Source organism: Rattus rattus, chromosome 1, assembly GCF_011064425.1.
Source record: "Rattus rattus isolate New Zealand chromosome 1, Rrattus_CSIRO_v1, whole genome shotgun sequence".
NCBI classification, from domain to species: Eukaryota; Metazoa; Chordata; class Mammalia; order Rodentia; family Muridae; genus Rattus; species Rattus rattus.
Window position 1 is genome coordinate 266,430,149 of NC_046154.1, and position 18,910 is coordinate 266,449,058.

At 47.1% G+C, this 18,910-nt stretch overlaps 1 protein-coding gene across 2 annotated transcripts in view; it reads right to left on the reverse strand.

Annotated features, from left to right (window-relative positions):
* Window positions 1-18,910, reverse strand: part of Prickle1 (prickle planar cell polarity protein 1) — a 93,766-nt gene that overhangs the window by 16,722 nt on the left and 58,134 nt on the right. The window contains exon 1 of one of the 2 annotated variants that reach the window (XM_032885396.1): window positions 1,235-2,401. The exons of the other annotated variant lie outside the window; for it this stretch is intronic. The gene's annotated coding sequence lies outside the window, so the exon portion shown is untranslated. Of the gene's footprint in view, window positions 1-1,234; window positions 2,402-18,910 lie in introns of those variants that run through there. 2 annotated transcript variants of the gene reach the window in all.

Sequence of the window (18,910 nt, forward strand, 5' to 3'; positions counted from 1 at the left end):
AAAGTTGGAGTCAAGATTTGAAGGTCCCAGCGAACACACACAACGTGATGATTAATGTTTTCAAACACATGCGAAGAACAGTCAGTGCCTGTTGCCCACAGAGACAAAAGGCACTGCTAACATAACCCAAGTCGGCGTTATTTGTAGTGGAAGACCACGCGTAACCAACCCATCGGAAGGTTGCTAATGCAAACTAACTTCCCTTTTTAAAGCACTACTTCACGCCAGCCATCGGTGGCATTTGGACATTTGCCACTGGGTATTTTCCAGGTAAACCTCCACCCAAACTCGCCCATTTCCCCAGCTGTTATGGGCCACCAGTTGCCAAAATACTATGCAGTTTTTCCAAGAGGGAATGTGGAACTCTTCGACAGCATCCTAACTTCACTCGAGTACATTCCGGGGCAGACTGCTTAACAAAAGGAGGAAATTCCATGACAAGGCATGGTGCTTTGCCAGAGACACACTTCTGGGGAGATCTAAGCCTGCGTACTGTGGCCTGTGACAAATCACGCAAAGCCATGTCTACCAACACCATCAATTTCCAGTGGGAGACACATTTTCTCAAAACTGTGTTCCCGTCAATCTCTTACTGATTCTTTTTTTTTTTTTTTTTTTTCTTTCCCGAATTTCTATTTTCGGCAGCGGCCCAAGGAAACGGCGGCCAGACCTGACTCCAATGTACACAGAGACTCGGGTTTCACCCCCCCCCCCCCGTCACCTGTTGGCTCCAGAACAACATCCCCTTTGTGAAACTTACAGCTCTCACGGACCGCGCTTCCCGAGAAAACACTTCCATAAAGTATGCGACAAGACTCGAGTTGTGAAAGAAACTCTACACACCGCCCGCTTTATCTGCACACGGCTTAGCCCGAGCTTTAAAGACCCGGCTAGGAGGAAGGATGTCACCGGTTTCAGGGACACAGCGGCAGTGAGCACCGCTGGGCCACCCAGACCCTTGGGCAAGCAACCTCGGCCCTGCGCCGGGGAGGCGGCGGCCTCTCCGGCCGCAAGGGGGCGCCTCGTCCCAGTCTGCCCCGCGCTCCCGGCAGCACTGCGGAGGCCAGCGCCCACCCCGCGCTCCTGTCCCCGCGATCCGGTCCCTTCCACCGGGCGACAGTCCCTTCGACCGGGCGACAGTCCCTGCCCCGTGCCCGCATCCAGCAAGCACTGCGCGCCTGTCCACCCGGCGACCCAGACCCCGACCCGGACCTGGTCCCCGGGGCGCACAGACCGTTTGTGTTCGCCTCCGCTCCGTGCTCCACCTCCAGCTCGGCTCCGGCTCCGGGCCGCCGGTTGCGGTCGCTCCGCTCGCTTTCCAGGAACTGTCACGCTGACCGTCCTCTGGCAGGTGTCCACCCGGGCCCGCCCGAGCATGGCATTCCTAGAAAAGTTACCCAGACGCCGGAGCTCCGCCGCCCGCTGCACTCCATCCCCGGTGGCACAGAACTGTGGCCAGCGCGCTGCAGACGCCCCTGGAAGCTTCTGTAAACTTCCCCCGCCCGCAGGTGCACGCGCGGGCGCAGGCGAGTGTGCGAGGGGGCGGTGCTGAGCCTCGAACTCACGGCCCCACACGCTGGGCTGGGGAGGAGCTAGGCTGGGCTTTACACCCCCAGCCCCACAGGGCTACAGCAATACACGAATCATCTCTAGGCTGTCCATAACAATGCCAGCAAATGGCGCGTTTCACCCAGTTCTCACTTGGAAAGGCTCATTAGCATACGAATTCTCCCCCTTAAGACTTTCTCGCATTTAAAAGCAATTCCTGCGGCTTAGAGCCGGAGATTTGTTTTTATCAGTAAACGAGGGCAAAAGCAAAGCAGTCAGGCACACGGTGCACTTAGGGAACTAGGAAGAGTTTTTAACTCCCATCCTAGGAACACAAGAAAACGCCCCGCCGCACGTTCCTGCTAATCTTGTTTCTGTGCTATTTATAGGGGCTCTCAGAGAGGAATTTGACTTCAGCTGTCGGCAGAAAGGGCTCAGAGAAGCAAACACTGGACCTCAAAGCGAGCCCAGGAAGCAACGACAATTAGTAATGATCATTAGGAATTAGGAATCAGGAGAATCCACATTCTAAGCTACAAGCTTTAGTTGGGGTAACAGCTGAGGGGTGAGGGGATTCCAAGAGAAGGGTAAAGAACAAGCCTAAACCTAGGTGCTCCGGCCTCCGTAAAATGCTATCGCATAATCGCTCCTTGAATGCCACCAGTTTCTACTTCTAAAGCCGTACAGCGATTTTTCACCATATATTTATTTATATAAGAGAACAATAGCCTATTGTAACTGATTTAAAAATACGTAGGTTGCCATAAATAGATCCCTCAAATAAATAGCTGCGCGGCTTAAACCCTGCCATCTCTGATGCACTGTGGGGCAGCGAGGACAAGCTGGGTTTTTTAAGTTGCTAGTTTTTGTTTTTTTGTTTTGTTTGTTTGTTTTTAAGTGATAGCGACCAAAGGGTCCTGGCTCTGTTAGAGTAGGTTAGAAACACTACTGCTCCAGACATCACAAACCGTTATTTTGCGATTCAAGTGGATTCAAGTTTTCCAGAAGAATCCCAGAGAACCAGGGGTCCCTCTGGCCCGAGGACATGGGAGTTTGTGGGAAAACATCTAATGGGCCCATTTCCCTGTGGATCTGTGAAACTCACCAGTGAGAGTTGTATCTGAGTCAGACTGCTCTTTAGCTCGTGGCTTTTGCCAAATTTTACTATTTTATTTTTGGACACAGTTTTCCATACTGTCTAGGCTGGCTTCAGACTTGCTGTGTACCCTAGCCGGGCCTCCCAAGTGCAAACCACCACACCTGTCACAATTTCCCCTTTTCCTACTTCGTTCTGTTTGACCTTCTCAGAGAACACATCAGCTAAAGACATCCTTAGAACAAATGCGCAACCAGTCAACAGACTTTGACATCACCCTCCAAACTGGCAGGCCAGTTAGATACAGACTACACGCGGCCAGGCTGACCCTTTTTAACAAGGGCTCTTAGGGGAGAGTTAGCTTCACACTGAATGTTTAGAGGCACAAATACTCCCACCACATCCTGTGGCGAGGCTTATCTGTATTAAATGTAGCCACTGTGGTGGTGTTACAAGGTAACTACTTGTAAATACCGTTTGCTACATTCCCAACAGGTAAGATCAACTCCTCTATTGTGTTCCTGCCAGGAGAGCAGTTTGGGGACAGTTAGAAACTTCCTACTAGCTTTCAATGTGAATGAAGCGGACTTTCATTCTGGTCTGCAAGGCCCTGCGGTTGTCAACAGTGAACTTAGGCAGATGGGAGCAATACCCCCCAGCTGGTGTCCTTTTGTTTCAGCTAGGTAGAATATTCAGTTATTTGAAGATCACACTTTAGGGGGCTGAGAAAGGAAGCTCAGAAATTCTCAGGGCTTAGCTTCCTCCATCCCGGTCTGTATTCCATAGTCATTTCCACCGAGAGGGTCCCCTCCCCCACCTACTCCTCAAAAGCCTCGCCCTCTCCTTTGGCCTCACAATACTTAGCACTGCCTGGCACTGTGTGTCTATGTAGTCATTGTCTTATTGTGTTCTGCTCTTCGGGGACTTCTGGCGTGCACTCCCCTGTTCTGGTCAATTGTGCCTAGTGCATAGCGGTACCGTGCACTGAGCCCCAGTGAAGTGAATGTATGATTCTCAAACGGTCTTCTCTGGTCCATATCTTATTCAAGTAACTTCATTTCTAAACTTAAGCAGTTGTCCTAAGGGTGGGGTTGTTTTAGGAAAACAAATGTACCAAGGGCAGGGAAACAAAGAGCCACTATTTTGTCAAAAGCCAGCTAGCCTTATTTTGTCTGGTAGAAAGCGATAAAGGAAGCAGGTCCGGGTGCTAGTTCCCAATGGCGACCTTGGTTTCTTTTGTTAACACATTTCCCTGGGCTGGGAAGGTGGCTCGTTGGATAACTTCCTTGTTGCGCAAGCACAAACATCCTAGCATCCCTACCATCGGTGCAGGAAGCTAACTGTGGCTGTGCACATCTGTAACATCTGCTGAATCTGTAAGAGAGACAGAGGGGCCCTAGGCATTCACTAACCAGCCAGTCTGGTGGAGACCACAAGCTCTAGTCCAGTGGGCGACCCTGTCTCAGAACTAAGGAAGACAGCAATAAAGGAAGACAACCAGTGTCAGCTTTTGTCCTGTACGTGGTCATACATAGGTGAGGGGACCTACACATACACGCACGCTTGCGTGAAACAGGAGTAACGGTTTCATTATACCTTCTCATCCATTCACCTAACTGTGGGGGGCAGCTGACAAGCAAGTATGACTGTGGTCTTCATCGAGGTCGTGATACAGGACAGCAATTTGGTTTTCACAATGTACGGAGTCCCCGAACCGTACATTTGTAGAATGAGTCCCAATTCTTGTTCCGATCAATGAGCCAAGTGCTGGAGGAGTGACTGTAGCTCGCGATCTGTCTTCTCAAGTTGGTACCAAATGCTTCCGTTGTGGCTTGGCAGTCCGCTGAGCATTGGAAGTTCTTATTCCCATTAGCGAGCCTCCTCCATCGTAGGGAAGGGCTGAAAGGCAGGTGGCAAGGTCCTTCTGGAGTGAGGGGCATTATGGGGGTTTATGATAAGTTTCAGCTTCACGAGGTCTCCAATTACTTTCTTTACCCTTTGATTATATTTAAAGCATCATGATTAGAGAGCACTGGTTCTCCAACAGTTTCTACACTCCGTCCCATTGTATTTACGACTCCAAACTTCTCAGCCACCCATCCCCCACCCTCATCCCCACCTCAGCGAGTGGGGCCATCTTCACTTCAAAGTACCCTGGCCTGTTCTCTCAGCAGGTACTTGGCCAACACTGGGATAGATCCCAGTCTCTAAGGCTAGCTTTTATTGACGGTGAGCTTCCCATCTCTAAAATGCCTGTGTCTGGGGAAGGTCAATTTTAAAGCCTCTGGGCAGGGAGGGGAGGTGGGACACAGCCATTTGTTTTAAATAAAACAGATCTTTTGACGCAGAACCAGATAAGAGTGCCGTAGCTCTGAGCAAGTCCCAGCCCACATGCACGGTCTTCCACATCAAGCGCTGCTTGTTCCAACACTCTATCAGCTCTCCTGTGTTTTTATCCAGGAGGCTGAAGGCTGGTCATGACGCTAACACCAGATAGCTGCTTGCAGCTGTACTGTCTGGGGACCTCAGCCCAAGCCTGGTGACGAATTGAGATCTGCGGTACTTAGGGGATGTTTGCTCAGAAAGCAGCTAGTTAAAACCAGCAGCCGCCTCTGCCTGCCCTTCCCTTCACTCCCAACTACTCTCAGGCACTCTCATACCCGGAGCCATGTTGGATAAACAAACTTGTGTCCAGTATATATATGAGAAGGTTGCCTCAGAGTCTGACCTTCAACCTTCTCGGCTTCTTCAGGTCTGGGGTTTAATACAAACATCTTTCAACTCCACTACTGGAAAACTACCAACATGGGAAGACATCAAGGAGGAACCTTCTAAAAGGAATTGAACCTTCTTAAAGGCATTGAAAGGGCTGTACCATGGCACCATATTTAAAATACATTCAGGTGTCAGGGCTACAGTGTTTAACTGAAAAGTTACAGTACACGCACAGCAAAATATTGCCAGCATATAATGAACAAAATGCTCATTTTAGGGGGAGGGTAGAGCCATTTCAAACTACCATGTTCAGATTCTATTTATAACATAAGTAAGCTGTCCAGAGTGGAGCAAGAAGAGCGCTGGTGGCCTGTGTCGCCCCAGTGCTGTCAATCAGGACAGTCAGCTGAGGGGCACTGAAGGAGGAATAGCTTTAGACCAGGCTGAGCCACCTCAGGCTGGGGAACAAAGACACCCCGGGGAGGGGGAGGCACCTGGAAGTGTGACCAAATGCATACCCAGGGTGTGAATGGCTGTGCAGCCGCCACAGAGACACAAGATACTCCAGGTCAGTGGGGAGCCACAGATCCTTCCAGAAAGTGGCAAAGCCATCTATGTGTTCTGGTTAGACATGGGGGTGAAAGAAACAGAGCCAGGAACCCAGAACAGCAGGTGGGAAAAGCCAGAAAAGCCCCACAGCAGTCAAGACAGGGGTGGCAGGGCCTCCCTCATCTGAGGAAGTTTTATGGGGGCTGGACAGGACACAGGGATGAGGGGTGGCTGCCATACCTTGCATTCCCAAGTGAGTCAATACACTCCCGGTGGCTTGTTTGAGAGGGAACGGAAGCTGACCCTGACATAAATTCTTCACTTCAAACTACAACAGGAGAGTCACAGAACACAAGGCGACCAGAGGATTTACAGTTCTAAACTGAAATGCTCTCTTATGTTTGATCACCTTCAAAATATAATGATACCTAGGTGCTGGAGAGATGGCTTAGTGGTTAAGAGCATTGGCTGCTCTCGCAAGAGGACCCAGGTTCTAGTCCCAGCACCCATGGGACAGCTCCCAACCATTGGTAATTTTGGACCTAGGGTTTCTTACCACCTCTTCTAACCTTGGAGGACACTGGACCTGTGAGTGGTGCATATGTGTACATGCTTTACATACATGAGGTAAAATATTCATATATAAAAAATATATGTACATGTTATATACATATATATATACATAAAATGGATTATAATGCTTACACTACACAAAGAAAAGAGCTCAAGTCCATCACTGTGAAATAGATCCCCACAAAATAGATGCCCATAATCTTCCAGTTAGCAAAGTCTGTGAACACAACCTACCCTACTGAGTACCAGGGCAGCGGTCCAAAGGGTGAAGTGGTGGTGGTGGTTGGTATGGTCTGCAGCGCAGCTGTGTTCAAATGAAATACCAAAGGCATAGTGTTTCGTGGCAAATTTTAGATTATAGAACGTTTGGTTTATGTGCTACTTGTTCAAATCAGTTTTGTGTATCCTCTGTTTCTGTCTGCCATTTAAACTCCCCATCAGCTAAGAGAGTTGAAAATGCAGGCGGGCCAGCTTTGAACGTTTTAACTGGATGCCATAAGTAACCAAGTTATTTTCAGAGGGGCACCAACAAAGAATTATTTCAGGCAGCCCGAAGCCTCTTGCCAAGAAGAAAGGTTCAGCTGAGCATGCTACAGTGTTTCTTTATCTTATCTGAGATCCCGCCCCCCTTTCTGCAACAGTGGGAACAGAAAGGGTGATCTCGCAGGGGAGACTGGTTTACGAGCTGTGGCTGGCCTGATGCTCTCAGATCGCACTTAGTTCTAGATAAGTAACTGTCTTTGACCAAGTTACTTTGGCATTTCCTTTCTGCCTGTGTTCATCTGGACCTTCAGTTTCTCCAGCACTGAGTTTGCATTAAAAGCCTGCAAAGTCCTGTTGTTTCTGTTTGATGATCTCTGGCCTGGTCCTTCAGATAAGCTGCCTGGCACACAGTAGCTCCTGATGAGTGGGAATACTTTGCTTGCTCCTGTGTGAGCCTCCATAGAATGACTTGGGACCTTGTCCACTAAGTATTCGTATATTCCTTCGTAAATCTGCTATTCTTTATTTGGGATGTTTACGAAAAGTGAGTGCTGGGGTACGGCTCACTGACGTTACTGCTTGTTATGTGTGAGTCTTTGTTTTATCCCTAGAATGGAAAGGGGAGGAGGAAGAGGAGGAAGAGGAAGAGGGTAGAGGAGCAGGAAGAGGGGGAGGAAGAAGGAAAAGGGGGAAGAAGAAGAGGGAGAGGAAAAAGAAACGGGAAGAGGAAGAGGGTCAGTTGGGGCCAACAAGAGGGCCCATTAGGTAGCAGCATTCATTAGGTACAGGAACTCCATCCTTGGGTCCCATATGGTGACAAGAAAGATGGAGTTCTAGCAAGAAGAGCTGTCCTTTGACCGTCACAGACACCAAAAGTAAATACATCAAAAAATAATTTTGTCAATTAATTTGAGGTTCTATGTGTGTGTGTGTGTGTGTGTATTCTATATAGGTTTTTGGTGTGTGTATGTGTGTATTCTATATAGGTTTTTGGGGGGTGTGTGTGTGTGTGTGTGTGTGTGAGAGAGAGAGAGAGAGAGAGAGAGAGAGAGAGAGTCTCACTATGTAGCTCAGGTACCTGGAACTTCCTGTAGACTTCCTGTAGACTTCCTGTAGAGCTGTAGAGCACAGGATGACCTCAAACTTGCAGCAATCCTTTCTGAGTTCCCCTAGTACTCAGATCACAGAGGTGATATGTCATACCAGGCTTCAATGTTCTAGCTTTACTATTTAAAGGAATTTAATTTTTGTGATGGCTTATGGGATCCCACATAAACTAAACTAATAGGCTAGTCCTGATTTTTAAACCATAATGCCTAAAGCAATACCCTCCTTGGTCCCTTACTCCTGGTGTGGGCGTGACACTCTGAGGAAGAGCAAGATCCAGTCATGGTAGACTGGAGCCTCCTGAGCTCTGGCTGCATCCTCCTAGGCAACACACATCCGGGTACTCCCAAGATCGTTCTCGTTTCTGTTGTTTTAGGCAAGAGCACAGCTTTGAGCAGAGGGACTGCTGGCAAGCCTGTGTGCACAGTGAAGCTCTAAGTCTGCTGTCTGCTTTGAGGTCCTGCGTTCATTCTCCCTCATGAGACAGCACATTCTTACTTTACAGTCTCTTCCTCAGATTTTTTCTCACACTTCCGGAGCATGAAAGAAGTCTTTCCATTTGCAGTCCCCAGCAGCCCTCAGTTGCCTGTCCCAAATTCTATCTCGTCTTTGCCTCTACAATGGCTGGTTTGCACCCCTTCAAGGCTGTTTCATGACCCTGTGCCCAACCCTGACATGTCTTAGAAGACTTGGAGATGTTAGCTACCGTGTAGCCTGGTTAAGTCCTATGTCAAGTCTGAATTCAGAACAGTCCAGGAGGCTGCCACGTTATGTCCACACTGCTCCACACAACCCACGGGCTTCAGGATTGCTGTCTTAGTCAGACCAGGCCCTCCAATTTTCTTTTTTGTTTATTTTTTTCCTGTCAGAAACTCTGGCCTAGAGAGATGGCTCAGGGGTTAAGAGCACTGAGTGCTCTTCCAGAGGTGCTGAGTTCAATTCCCACCAACCACGTGATGGCTCACAGCCATCTGTAATGGGATCTGATGCCCTCTTCTGGTATCTGAAGACAGCTACAGTGTACTTATATACATGAAATTAAAAAAAAGAAAAAGAAAAGAAAAGAAAGCTGTGTTTTCTAGCTCCATCAAAGTTCCCGAAGGGTCCCAGTCCCCCTTACCATTCTATCCCAAGAGGTTCAGTGTCCAGTGAAACCAAAGTGAGCCTGCGCATGCGCAGAGTCCTGCGCAGGCTCAGTAGGCTAAGGGTGGAAGGTGTCTGCAGAAAGGGGAGTTTGAAAGCAAACGGTGGCTATGCCTTCCTCACGATGCTTGGTGTGGTGACATTGTTTGTTGGGTGTACACGTGGGGTCTGGGTTGACCTGGAACTTCAGACATCAGCCACAACCTTCAGAGAGGAAGAGTTTTTCATTGTGGTGTCCCTTGAGGACATGGCACAGTGATTTCCTTCCGGGGAACAGTTTGTGACTTAGAGGCAGTGGTAGAATCCATATAGAGTCGGGCATCAAACGTGTATTAGAACTGGAGTAATCTGGGACATATTATGTGGTGTCACTATCTTGGAGATATATTAGGCAAGAACGCAAGGATGTCCGATGGACCCTTCGTTACTAATACTGGGGCTTCACCTGATGGAGAAGCGGTACCGTAGGTACTCAGTCAGTTCCGTATGTATATTTTTAAGTTCCTCTAACAATATAAGTTTTTAGTTAGCAGAGAAGCCTGGGTTAAGTCTGAGTCTCACATCACAGCTTATCCTTTTGAGCTACTGTATCATTTGTTTCTAAAGCAGAGTTGTGTTGTTTTGTTTTGTTTTGTTTTGTTTTAAAAGACAATCTATTGCATAGCTCTGGATGGCCCAGAATTCATTATGTAGACCGGACTGGCCTCAAACTCACAGAGCTCTGCCTCCAGAGTCCCGGGAAAAGTCACCATGCCCGGCATAGCAGAGGGGGTGAATAGCTAAATAAAGCGTTTTGCCTTCCCTAACTTTTCCCTTAGCGGCAGCATTAGAACACAGAAGGCTATGCTAGAAATCTGAACGCCAGGTTGTTCCAGCCAATAATGAAGTAATGGCTGAATGGCTGTCAGCCTCTTTTAGGGCGGCTCTCAGGTAATATATTACTTTGCTGACCTGCAGAACCAAACATTTGCGTAGCTCAAAGGCAAATACGCTAGGAACGTCTCCCTGAGTCTGGAGATTCCTCGAATTGTTGAAGTTGACTGTGCCATTCCAATCTCGCAGACACACCTCCGATTGTCCAAACACAACACAACCGGCTTATTGTGATCTCTGCAGGACAGATGTTCGGTGGCCTGGCTGTCACAGCCACGTCAGTGTGTCCTGCGCTCTCATCAGTGGCTTGCCCATCACCCCCTAAACTAGAAGACCTTATGTGGAGCAAGGGACAGACCTCAAGGTCTGCTCCAATGAGGCTCTGTGTAACCCATTCTGCTACCTCACATGACACCCCCAAAGCCAAAGACCCTGGAATAATGCAACCATTATAAACTTGTCAGATAAATTGATTACAGCTCAAGTCATAGGACCATCATGCTTTAAAAAAAAAAAAAAGTCAACTAACATTCTTCAGTTGTGACAATAAACAAGGGGAGGGAAGAAAGCAGCCATAGAATCCTTAAGTGTCTGGCAGCGCCTGCAGGCGGTTCTGCTAACATGCTTGCCCAACCAAGATTTTTCTGCAGACGAGCTTAAATAATGGGAGCCTGCGAGGGCTGGGAACGAGGCTAGTGGAGAATCCACTTCCTTCCATATAAACTCTAGTGGCAGCTGAAGACTGATTCCCTAGTCGCTGGCAGAACGGACGGAGGAAGCCACATTTCTTTGACCAGTGGCTTTTGCTAATCTTTCTACAGAATGATCTAATGGAATCCCAGGAACCTCTGCAACCCTTTGGATGAGGGTGCAGGAGGTTCTGTGAGGCTCAGATCCGAACGTCACGTGTGCTAGGCAAGAGTCCTACCCACTGGGATACCTCACCAGCTTCCTTTGGGGAGAGTGTGTCTAAGGAGGACGGAGCAATTTCCTGAAGAGTGATGGGAAGCAGCATATAGGAGGCTTTGTGTCCGGTGCCAGACTGCATTTGAGGGTGTGAAGCGACACATACTTTTGTTTTTGAAAGATCTGACAATTCGGTTAAAGAACCTCTTGGGAAGGAGCCACCCATTCCAAAGATTAAGACCCAGGGCTGGCGAGTAGCTGGACCACTAAGGTCTTTCTTACAAGCTTAAGGACCTGTGTGAGGTCCCCAGAGCCCACGTTTGAAAAGCAACATGAGGGCACCCGTGGCTAAGATAATGAAATAAAATGCTTCCTGAGGCTCGCTGGCTAGCCAGTGTGACAGTGACTTGGCAAGCAGCCAGAGACCTTATTTCAGCACAGCAACTGAATCATACCTGTTTGACCTCTGACCGCTACACATGTGCACATATGTGCATATATACCCACTTCCATGTGCATCTGTATGCACATGAATATGCATATACACACATATCATGTGCAAAGTAAAAAATATATACTATATATACATACATATATAGACATACATATATAGACATATATGTATATATATAAATTTTTCTTTCTTTAAAGAGGCCAAACAGTGGCATAAGCATCACCAAGCATCTTCATGCTGTGCCAGGAGTCTTCAAAATGACACACCCCTGACCCTGAGGATGCCTTGAGCATCCCCACTAGCTTCTTCCTTTCTTCCTCTTCCGAGGAGTTAAGGAACCAGCAGTTGTTGATGTAGAATATGGCCTGGGAACGATGGATATCCAAGGTTTGTTTTTCTTTTTAAGATTTATTTTTGGGGGGGGGATGGTTCTCAAAGGGAAATATGGGAACTACTTAACTGGGGTCCTCCTTAGTTACGATTTTTAAAAACCATTTATTTTTCTGTTCTCTAATCTCAACTACCAAGGACCCACTCTTTTCACTGGAATGTGCTTTTTTTGGGGGGGAGGGGCTCTGGGCGTTCAGATGTCTCTCTCCTGTGTCTGTTCCTTGCTGGGAGGCTTTCTCTAGAGAGCTTCCCGACTTAGCTTCCACGGCTTCCTAACGCAAACCAGGCGGAGAAGAGAAGAGACACACAAACCACATGCTGCTTCGCTTTGCTTCTCTGAAGCAAAATTCAGTTTATAAGAAGACTACGCAGACTTCGCAGTTACACTGAAATTAAAGACGGTTTAAAAGGTTCTTATCCCCCGGTATTGGCCATCTTGTAATATTTTAAAGCATAAATCGAAACATATGATCGCGGCGAGCTCCGATTCTGCTTAGAAGCCAACAGACGATGTTAAACCCATGGATAATGGTAAACCGAGTTAATTTTGACTTTTTCACCTAGGCCAAAGATAAGGGCCACACATGAAAATTCATTTTAAGCATCCCTTCCTGAAACCGGCACATTCTAAGCCTGGGATTAACAACCTCTACCTGGACTGCCCCACAGACCGCAGACCTGCATAAATTATTCAGTACTTTTATGGCTCAATTCAGCTGTCAGAGCCAAGAGCCTCGTGACAAGGCCTCACACCTGTTACTTACCCAGTGAGGCGAGGCTCAGTGTCTACCATCTGGAATGAGCGTGTTCAGACTTCCCTCATAACTGGTTTACACAAGAGAACAGGTTCTTCAGAGTTTTGAGTAGTGACGACATTAAGACATGCATTTAAAAAAAAAAAAATCCCTGGAATTCCCCACAAAACCAAATGCCACAATGCAGCTCAAAGACAGGTCACCGCACCTCAGAAGAGAAGGTCTACCTAGACGTGTCCGTCAGTGAGGGCCGCTGAGCTGGAGTGTAATCTCAACGCTCAGGAGGCTGAGGCAGGAGGATTATTGTGAGTTCCAGCCCAATCTTGGCTACATGGCAAGTTCCAGACTAGTCTGGGCTACAGAGTGAGATTCTGTGTCAAAAAAAGAAAGAAAAAAAATTAAATCCAACAAAACAAAAAAAAAAAAAAAAAAAAAAAAACAAAAACCCCAAAACATTTCTTCATATACAAAAAAGTCAAGTGTGGATTTTAGAAGTTCTAAACGTTAGATGACGGTGGAATATCAGTTTTCTTAAACAGAGAGGAAACAAGGTATGAAGAAATGCTAGGGTTTGAGGGAAAATGTCCTAAACTAGGAGGACACTTAGAGAGCTAGGGGTTCTGGGAGCCTAGAGCACAGTCCTTAGAGGCACACGAGCTCCTGAACTTGTCCCCTTGGGCCAGAGAGGAAATGGCATGGGTTGGGAACAAGGAGACCATTTAACTATCCTTCACGTGACTCTAAGGAGAATGTCCCAGCTGGGAACCAAGTAGTCCCTGCCTCTTAACAACCATATCTGGCTAGCAGAGGATCTGAGCTAAGCAGTACACGGGGGCTGCCTCCCAGTTAGGGAAGGGGTGTCAGAGCTGGTGTCATACTGGATGTCTGCAGTGTGTGTTAGTTGTAAATGCCCCAAGGAAGAGGGGGGAAGATTTGCAGGCATGGCACAGGTCTCTCCCATGTAGCAAGAATGTAAATGAACAGCAGAAGTGACAGCCACCCGTTAAAGGAAGTCCCCCAGCAATCTAGCCGGTGGGTGCATGTCGAACGCTCTCTGCTTTCTTTTCTGGTCAACACTTCACTTCTCTCTTTGTGCAAGCAGGACTCCAAGATGGCGGCTCAGCTTCTGTGGCCACTTCATAGCTCCTTGGTCATGATCCAATGGGCCATCGACCACTACTCTTCCATGTTTCCTGCTGGATTTGGAGATGTGTTTGTGTGTTCCTGTGTGCGTGTGGTGTGTCTGCGTGAACCCACACGTGTATTGTGGGCCAGAGGCCAGTGATTTGGGGAAAGATGAAATTATTTTGCCATGATGACTATTCCAAAAAAACGACTATAAAATGGATTACATGTTTTTATTTGTGTCTACCTAATACTTGCAGTCCCAGCTACTCAGGGAGTGGAGGCAGGTCGATTGCTTGATCCCGAGGATCTCAGAGCCAACGTGGGCAAAAATAACACAACCATCTCTCTGGGGAATTTTCTGCTGATTATATGGGCAAGAAAACCAGATTATCAGACACTGCAGCTGGGAAGTAAGTTGCCTAGATTACCAGGTATCAGACAGCACTACGGGCTCCCTGAGCTAGCTGTGGGAATATCACGTGGGAAGCCTCTCATACGACAGAGGAGTCTCCAGCCTATCCCACGTGTTCAGTAAATCAGAATCGTGAGGCACATGATCGTATGGCAAATACCCTCCCTAGGTAACTGCAGTTTGTGACTGGCTTAGGAACTTCGGATCTACCTACAGACATCGACCTTAATTTACCAGCTCTAAGTAAGTGTGGCACGTTCGTGCGATAAAAGCCGAGAGCCCCTTCAAAATCACAATCACTAGCCAACGGTTACTGCAAAATTCTTCCAGGACCCCACCATGCCTTCCCGTCTCCCCATAGAGCCCGCACATGGGTGAGTGAATCTCATCCCTCCCCTGAAACAATCGGCAAGCATAACTGATTTGAGGACTCTCACTCATCTTTGTCAAAATGTCTTTCTCCAGTGGAAGTCAGTCTGTCCTTAAAGTGGGTTAGGAGGACTGCTATTTTGAAGTGGCTCACGGTACTGGTTTTAATGCACAGGACCTTGAAAAACCATACATAGCCTCCCAAAATGTTTGCAAAACGGGATTTAAAAAAAAAACCATGAGCTAAGAAATTTAGAAATCAGAGCCATTCCGTCATCTACTATCCAAGCCTACCATTTTGGACACAGGCAATGGTTAACTTTACTTAGGCAGTTTCTGCGTTTTCGACATATTTCTTATGCACAAGGCTCCATTTTTGACAGCATTCTCAATTTTATTTTTACTCCTTTTTTTTTTTCTAGAAACACAGCCGTCATGCAAAGCTAAGCTCTGTTGAAGTCTCCACTTAGCGCCATTTTTTTTTTGTCTATATCAAAACTTTTATTTTTGATTGCTATAAAACCTTTGGTTTTAAAAAGTTCAGTTGGATTAAAAAATGTTTAAAGTATCTTGGTTTATGTTTCCACAGGCAAAGGAAGAGTTATTAGCTCCTCCTCCCTTCCTTCTACACAGTCTGGACTCCAGCTTCTGCGGGGACACAATCTTGCCACTTTAACCTCCCGAGTGGCTGTGACTATAGGCAGATCCCATAACTCTGCATGAACTCCATTTTGAGGTTAGTGCGGTCCTGCGGAGGAAGGCTGATGATCAAGAAGGCTGCCTCTCTGACTTCGGCGTCTTCATTAATGCTAACATGTGACACACAACAGGCAGATCACCTGCCATTTGGGGGTCAGGGAATATTTGGGGAAAACACTAAGCAGATCAAGTTATATACACAAAGCCAAAAGCAAAGAAAACACAGGACCCTTATAGACAAAAGCTGGAAGGAGACTTGGAACGTTCTATACATGGGGGTATGCCCATTCCCATCTCTTGCTCCCATAAGCTGCTGTGCCTTTCAATTTGACCACTGACAAATGGGTCCATCTGGTAATGATTCCACTTCTTCCTCTAACTGTTACGATCTCCTTTGCTTTTCTTCTGATACTAGTCAGCGGCTCTTTCCTTGCTCGGCCTTCTGGTTTGTTTTACTGCATGTAATAATTTTTTTTTTTGAGCTGTTATTATCCTATTACCGTAAGGAAGAATCTCCTGGAAGAACTAACCTCAAATCCTCATCACGCCATCTTTGAAGACAGCACTGCATGGAGTCAACTGCACAGCCTAAATGACGTTGACGGACATCCTCAAAGCCACAGCATCTGTGTTGGTTTAATGCACAGAAACAGAAGATGGCTACCGTCAGTCATGTGCCAGACTGCACATAAGCTTATAGCTGGCTTCAGTCACTAGACTGACAGTATGAGCGTTTGCTCATTAGCCACAGAGCAAGATAAATACCTATCTGAGGATACACTGCAGGCTAAGAGTACCCATTCCTACGGTTCTTATCAAGATATAAGCTATGACCAATGGAAGGAGAAGCCCTTGCCAAGGTTGGACCCCCAGTGTAAGGGAATGTTGAGGGGGGGTGGTAAGGGTGGATGGATGGGAGGGAACACCCTTATAGAAGAAGGGGGGGGATTGAGGGGATAGGAGGCTTATAGACCGGAAATTGAGAAAGGGAATAACATTTGAAATGTAAATAAAGAAATATCCAATTTAAAAAAGGGGCCTGTGAAGGCATAGACTTTATCTATCTATCTATCTATCTATCTATCTATCTATCTATCTATCTATCTATCTAAGCTATGATGACGTCGACCTCATTTGAATCAATCTATCAGGTTGGCTATTCATGAATCTTTGCAAGTTAGTTCTGGAAATCAGATGACAGTGAAAAGTCATTTTAATATGATTGAAACAGTTATTACATTTATTTTTTTCTCCTTTTAAAAGATATATTCATGTATCTTATGTTTGTGAGTGCTCTGTCTACACACACACACACACACACACACACACACACACACACACACACACACACACCAGAAGAGGGCATCCACCATGTGGTTGCTGGGATTTGAACTCAGCACCTCTAGAAGAACAGTCAGTACTCTTAACCACTGAGCCATCTCTCCGACCCCCAGTTATTATATTCTTCTTTCCTTTTTTGGCTGTCATGGAACTCACTGTGTAAACCAGGCTCAAATTCACAGAGATCCACCTGCCTCTGCCTGGGTGAATGCTGGGATTGCTTAAAGGTATGAACGACCATGCCCGGCTCAGTTATTAAGAGTAAGAAATAAGAATTCGTGAAAATTACCTTTTATAATGGTTACAGTGGAAAATGAAGAGTACAGAGACTCTGGCTCTGAGGAGGAAAGAGGGAACAGGAAGGGGAGAGGGGCAGAGTGTTGGCCCAACACTATGTATCTTTGTAAAGGATCCTCCAATACTGTATCTCATGACACAGTAACAACTCAGTCCAGCACACCTCCCTGTGAGAATACCCGTACTTCTTGGACATTTTAGCCTAAAGTTCAAGTGAGTCTGAATATCATGCATTCGATGATTCCCACAAACAAACTCTTGTTTGTGGGGAAAAGAAAAGGCAAAGCTGTAAATCTCTCCTGCAGCACTAACCTTTATTGGTCTGGGCCCGAGTTTTATACATTGGGATACAGCATGTTCTGGTCCACAGGACTAGGGATAAAGGATTACTTCATACACAGCTTTCCTTTAGAGCAGCTGTTCTCAACCTGTGGGGGTCACTTGTTAGATATCCTGAGTATGAGAGATTTACATTACGATTCATAACAGTAGCAAATTTACAATTATGAAATAGCAACCAAATAATTTTATGATTGGGAGTCATCACAACACGAGAAACTCTATTAAAGGGTCTCGGCGTCAGCAAGGTTGAGATCTGCTGATTTAGAGCTCAACGATCTGGAGAGAAACTTGCTTTAGGAGAAGCATTCAGGAAACATCCCAGAATTGCCTGGTTTCAAACACAGAGGGGAAGAGAGGTATCAGAGCGATGCAGGAGAAGGGGACCCTGTCAGACAGTGGCAGCTTCCAATTCTTGGGGAGCTGTAGTCCGTGGTCCTATTTCTCTGGTAGAGGGGAAGGTCTGGCTTTGGCTTAAGGTTCTGCCTCTGCCACTGAGTGGCCAGAAGATCTCTGTCCTTTGGACTCGTGTTTCTAATCCACAAAATGATAGGTGTTTGCTTAGTTCTCCAGGCTGGGGAGTCCTGGAATTTTCTGAATTCTTTACGAAAGCTGGGACTGCAGGGCAGCGGATACCAGGAGGATGCAGGAGATGGTTTAAGCAATGTGCCATTGCTAGGATCAGAGGACAGGTGTGTGTGTGTGTGTGTGTGTGTGTGTGGGGTGTGTGTGTGTGGGGGGTGGAGCAGGGGGGGGCAGGTATGTGGGGGAAGGAGAGACAGGGGTGTACATCCGGGAACTGGCTGAAGCTAACTGTCACACAGAGGCAACTCCATTCATTCCCTTGGAGCGGAGACTCCTGGAGGAGGCTGTCCCTAGTTCCGCTGTAGTCACTGAGGGGCCTGAAGGCCTGCGCAGCAAGAGTTTCCAACTTCAAATGAAGGTTGCATGGCATTTACCCTAAATTCTCCGTCTCAGCTATAGCTTCCCGTTCTGGAGTGGAAAATTCTATTTTGGGAGACTGTCTAGAGATGCATTTAGGCTCACACGAGAGAAAGCTGGAAAGCACCCTTGGACACAAATATCCAAAGAGCTGCTGGAAAGGGGAAAATGAAACCCTTAATTTAAAACACACTTCAGAATGCAGTTCCAGAAAACTCCAGCATCGAGCAGGAGGGTCCAGCAGCCCGCCCTGACCCCTCTGCCTTCTGCTCATCCTTCACGGTCAAGTGTTTGGGTCTGTGCCTGTGCTGGGCGGGGTAGGAGACTGACTCCAAGGACACGTTACCAGAACGCTGTGCTCTGTGCCTGAAGTCAACACTAGCTGGGCAGCTCGAGCCCGGCAGGCATCAGACAAAGGTTTGCTGAGTGGCTGAGTAATGAATGAACCGTCCAGATACAGGACACTTCCAACTGAAACACCACCTTGAAAAAGATTGCCATTTCTTGTTTCTGCACTTCCCCTCTCCCGATGGCCTCGTTAAGGCATCCATTCGGTTTGCTGTGGGAGATGATCAAGATAATTTTTTTTTTTTTTATTTTATGTGCATTGGTGTTTTGCCTACATGTGTGTCTGTATGAGGGTATCAGATCATGGAGTTATAGACAGTTGTGAGCTGCCTTGTGGTTGCTGGGAATTGAACCCGGATCCTCTGGAAGAGTAGACAGGTGCTCTTAACCGCTGAGCCATCTCTCCAGCCCTCAAGATAATTTTAAAACAGAAATCTTTAACT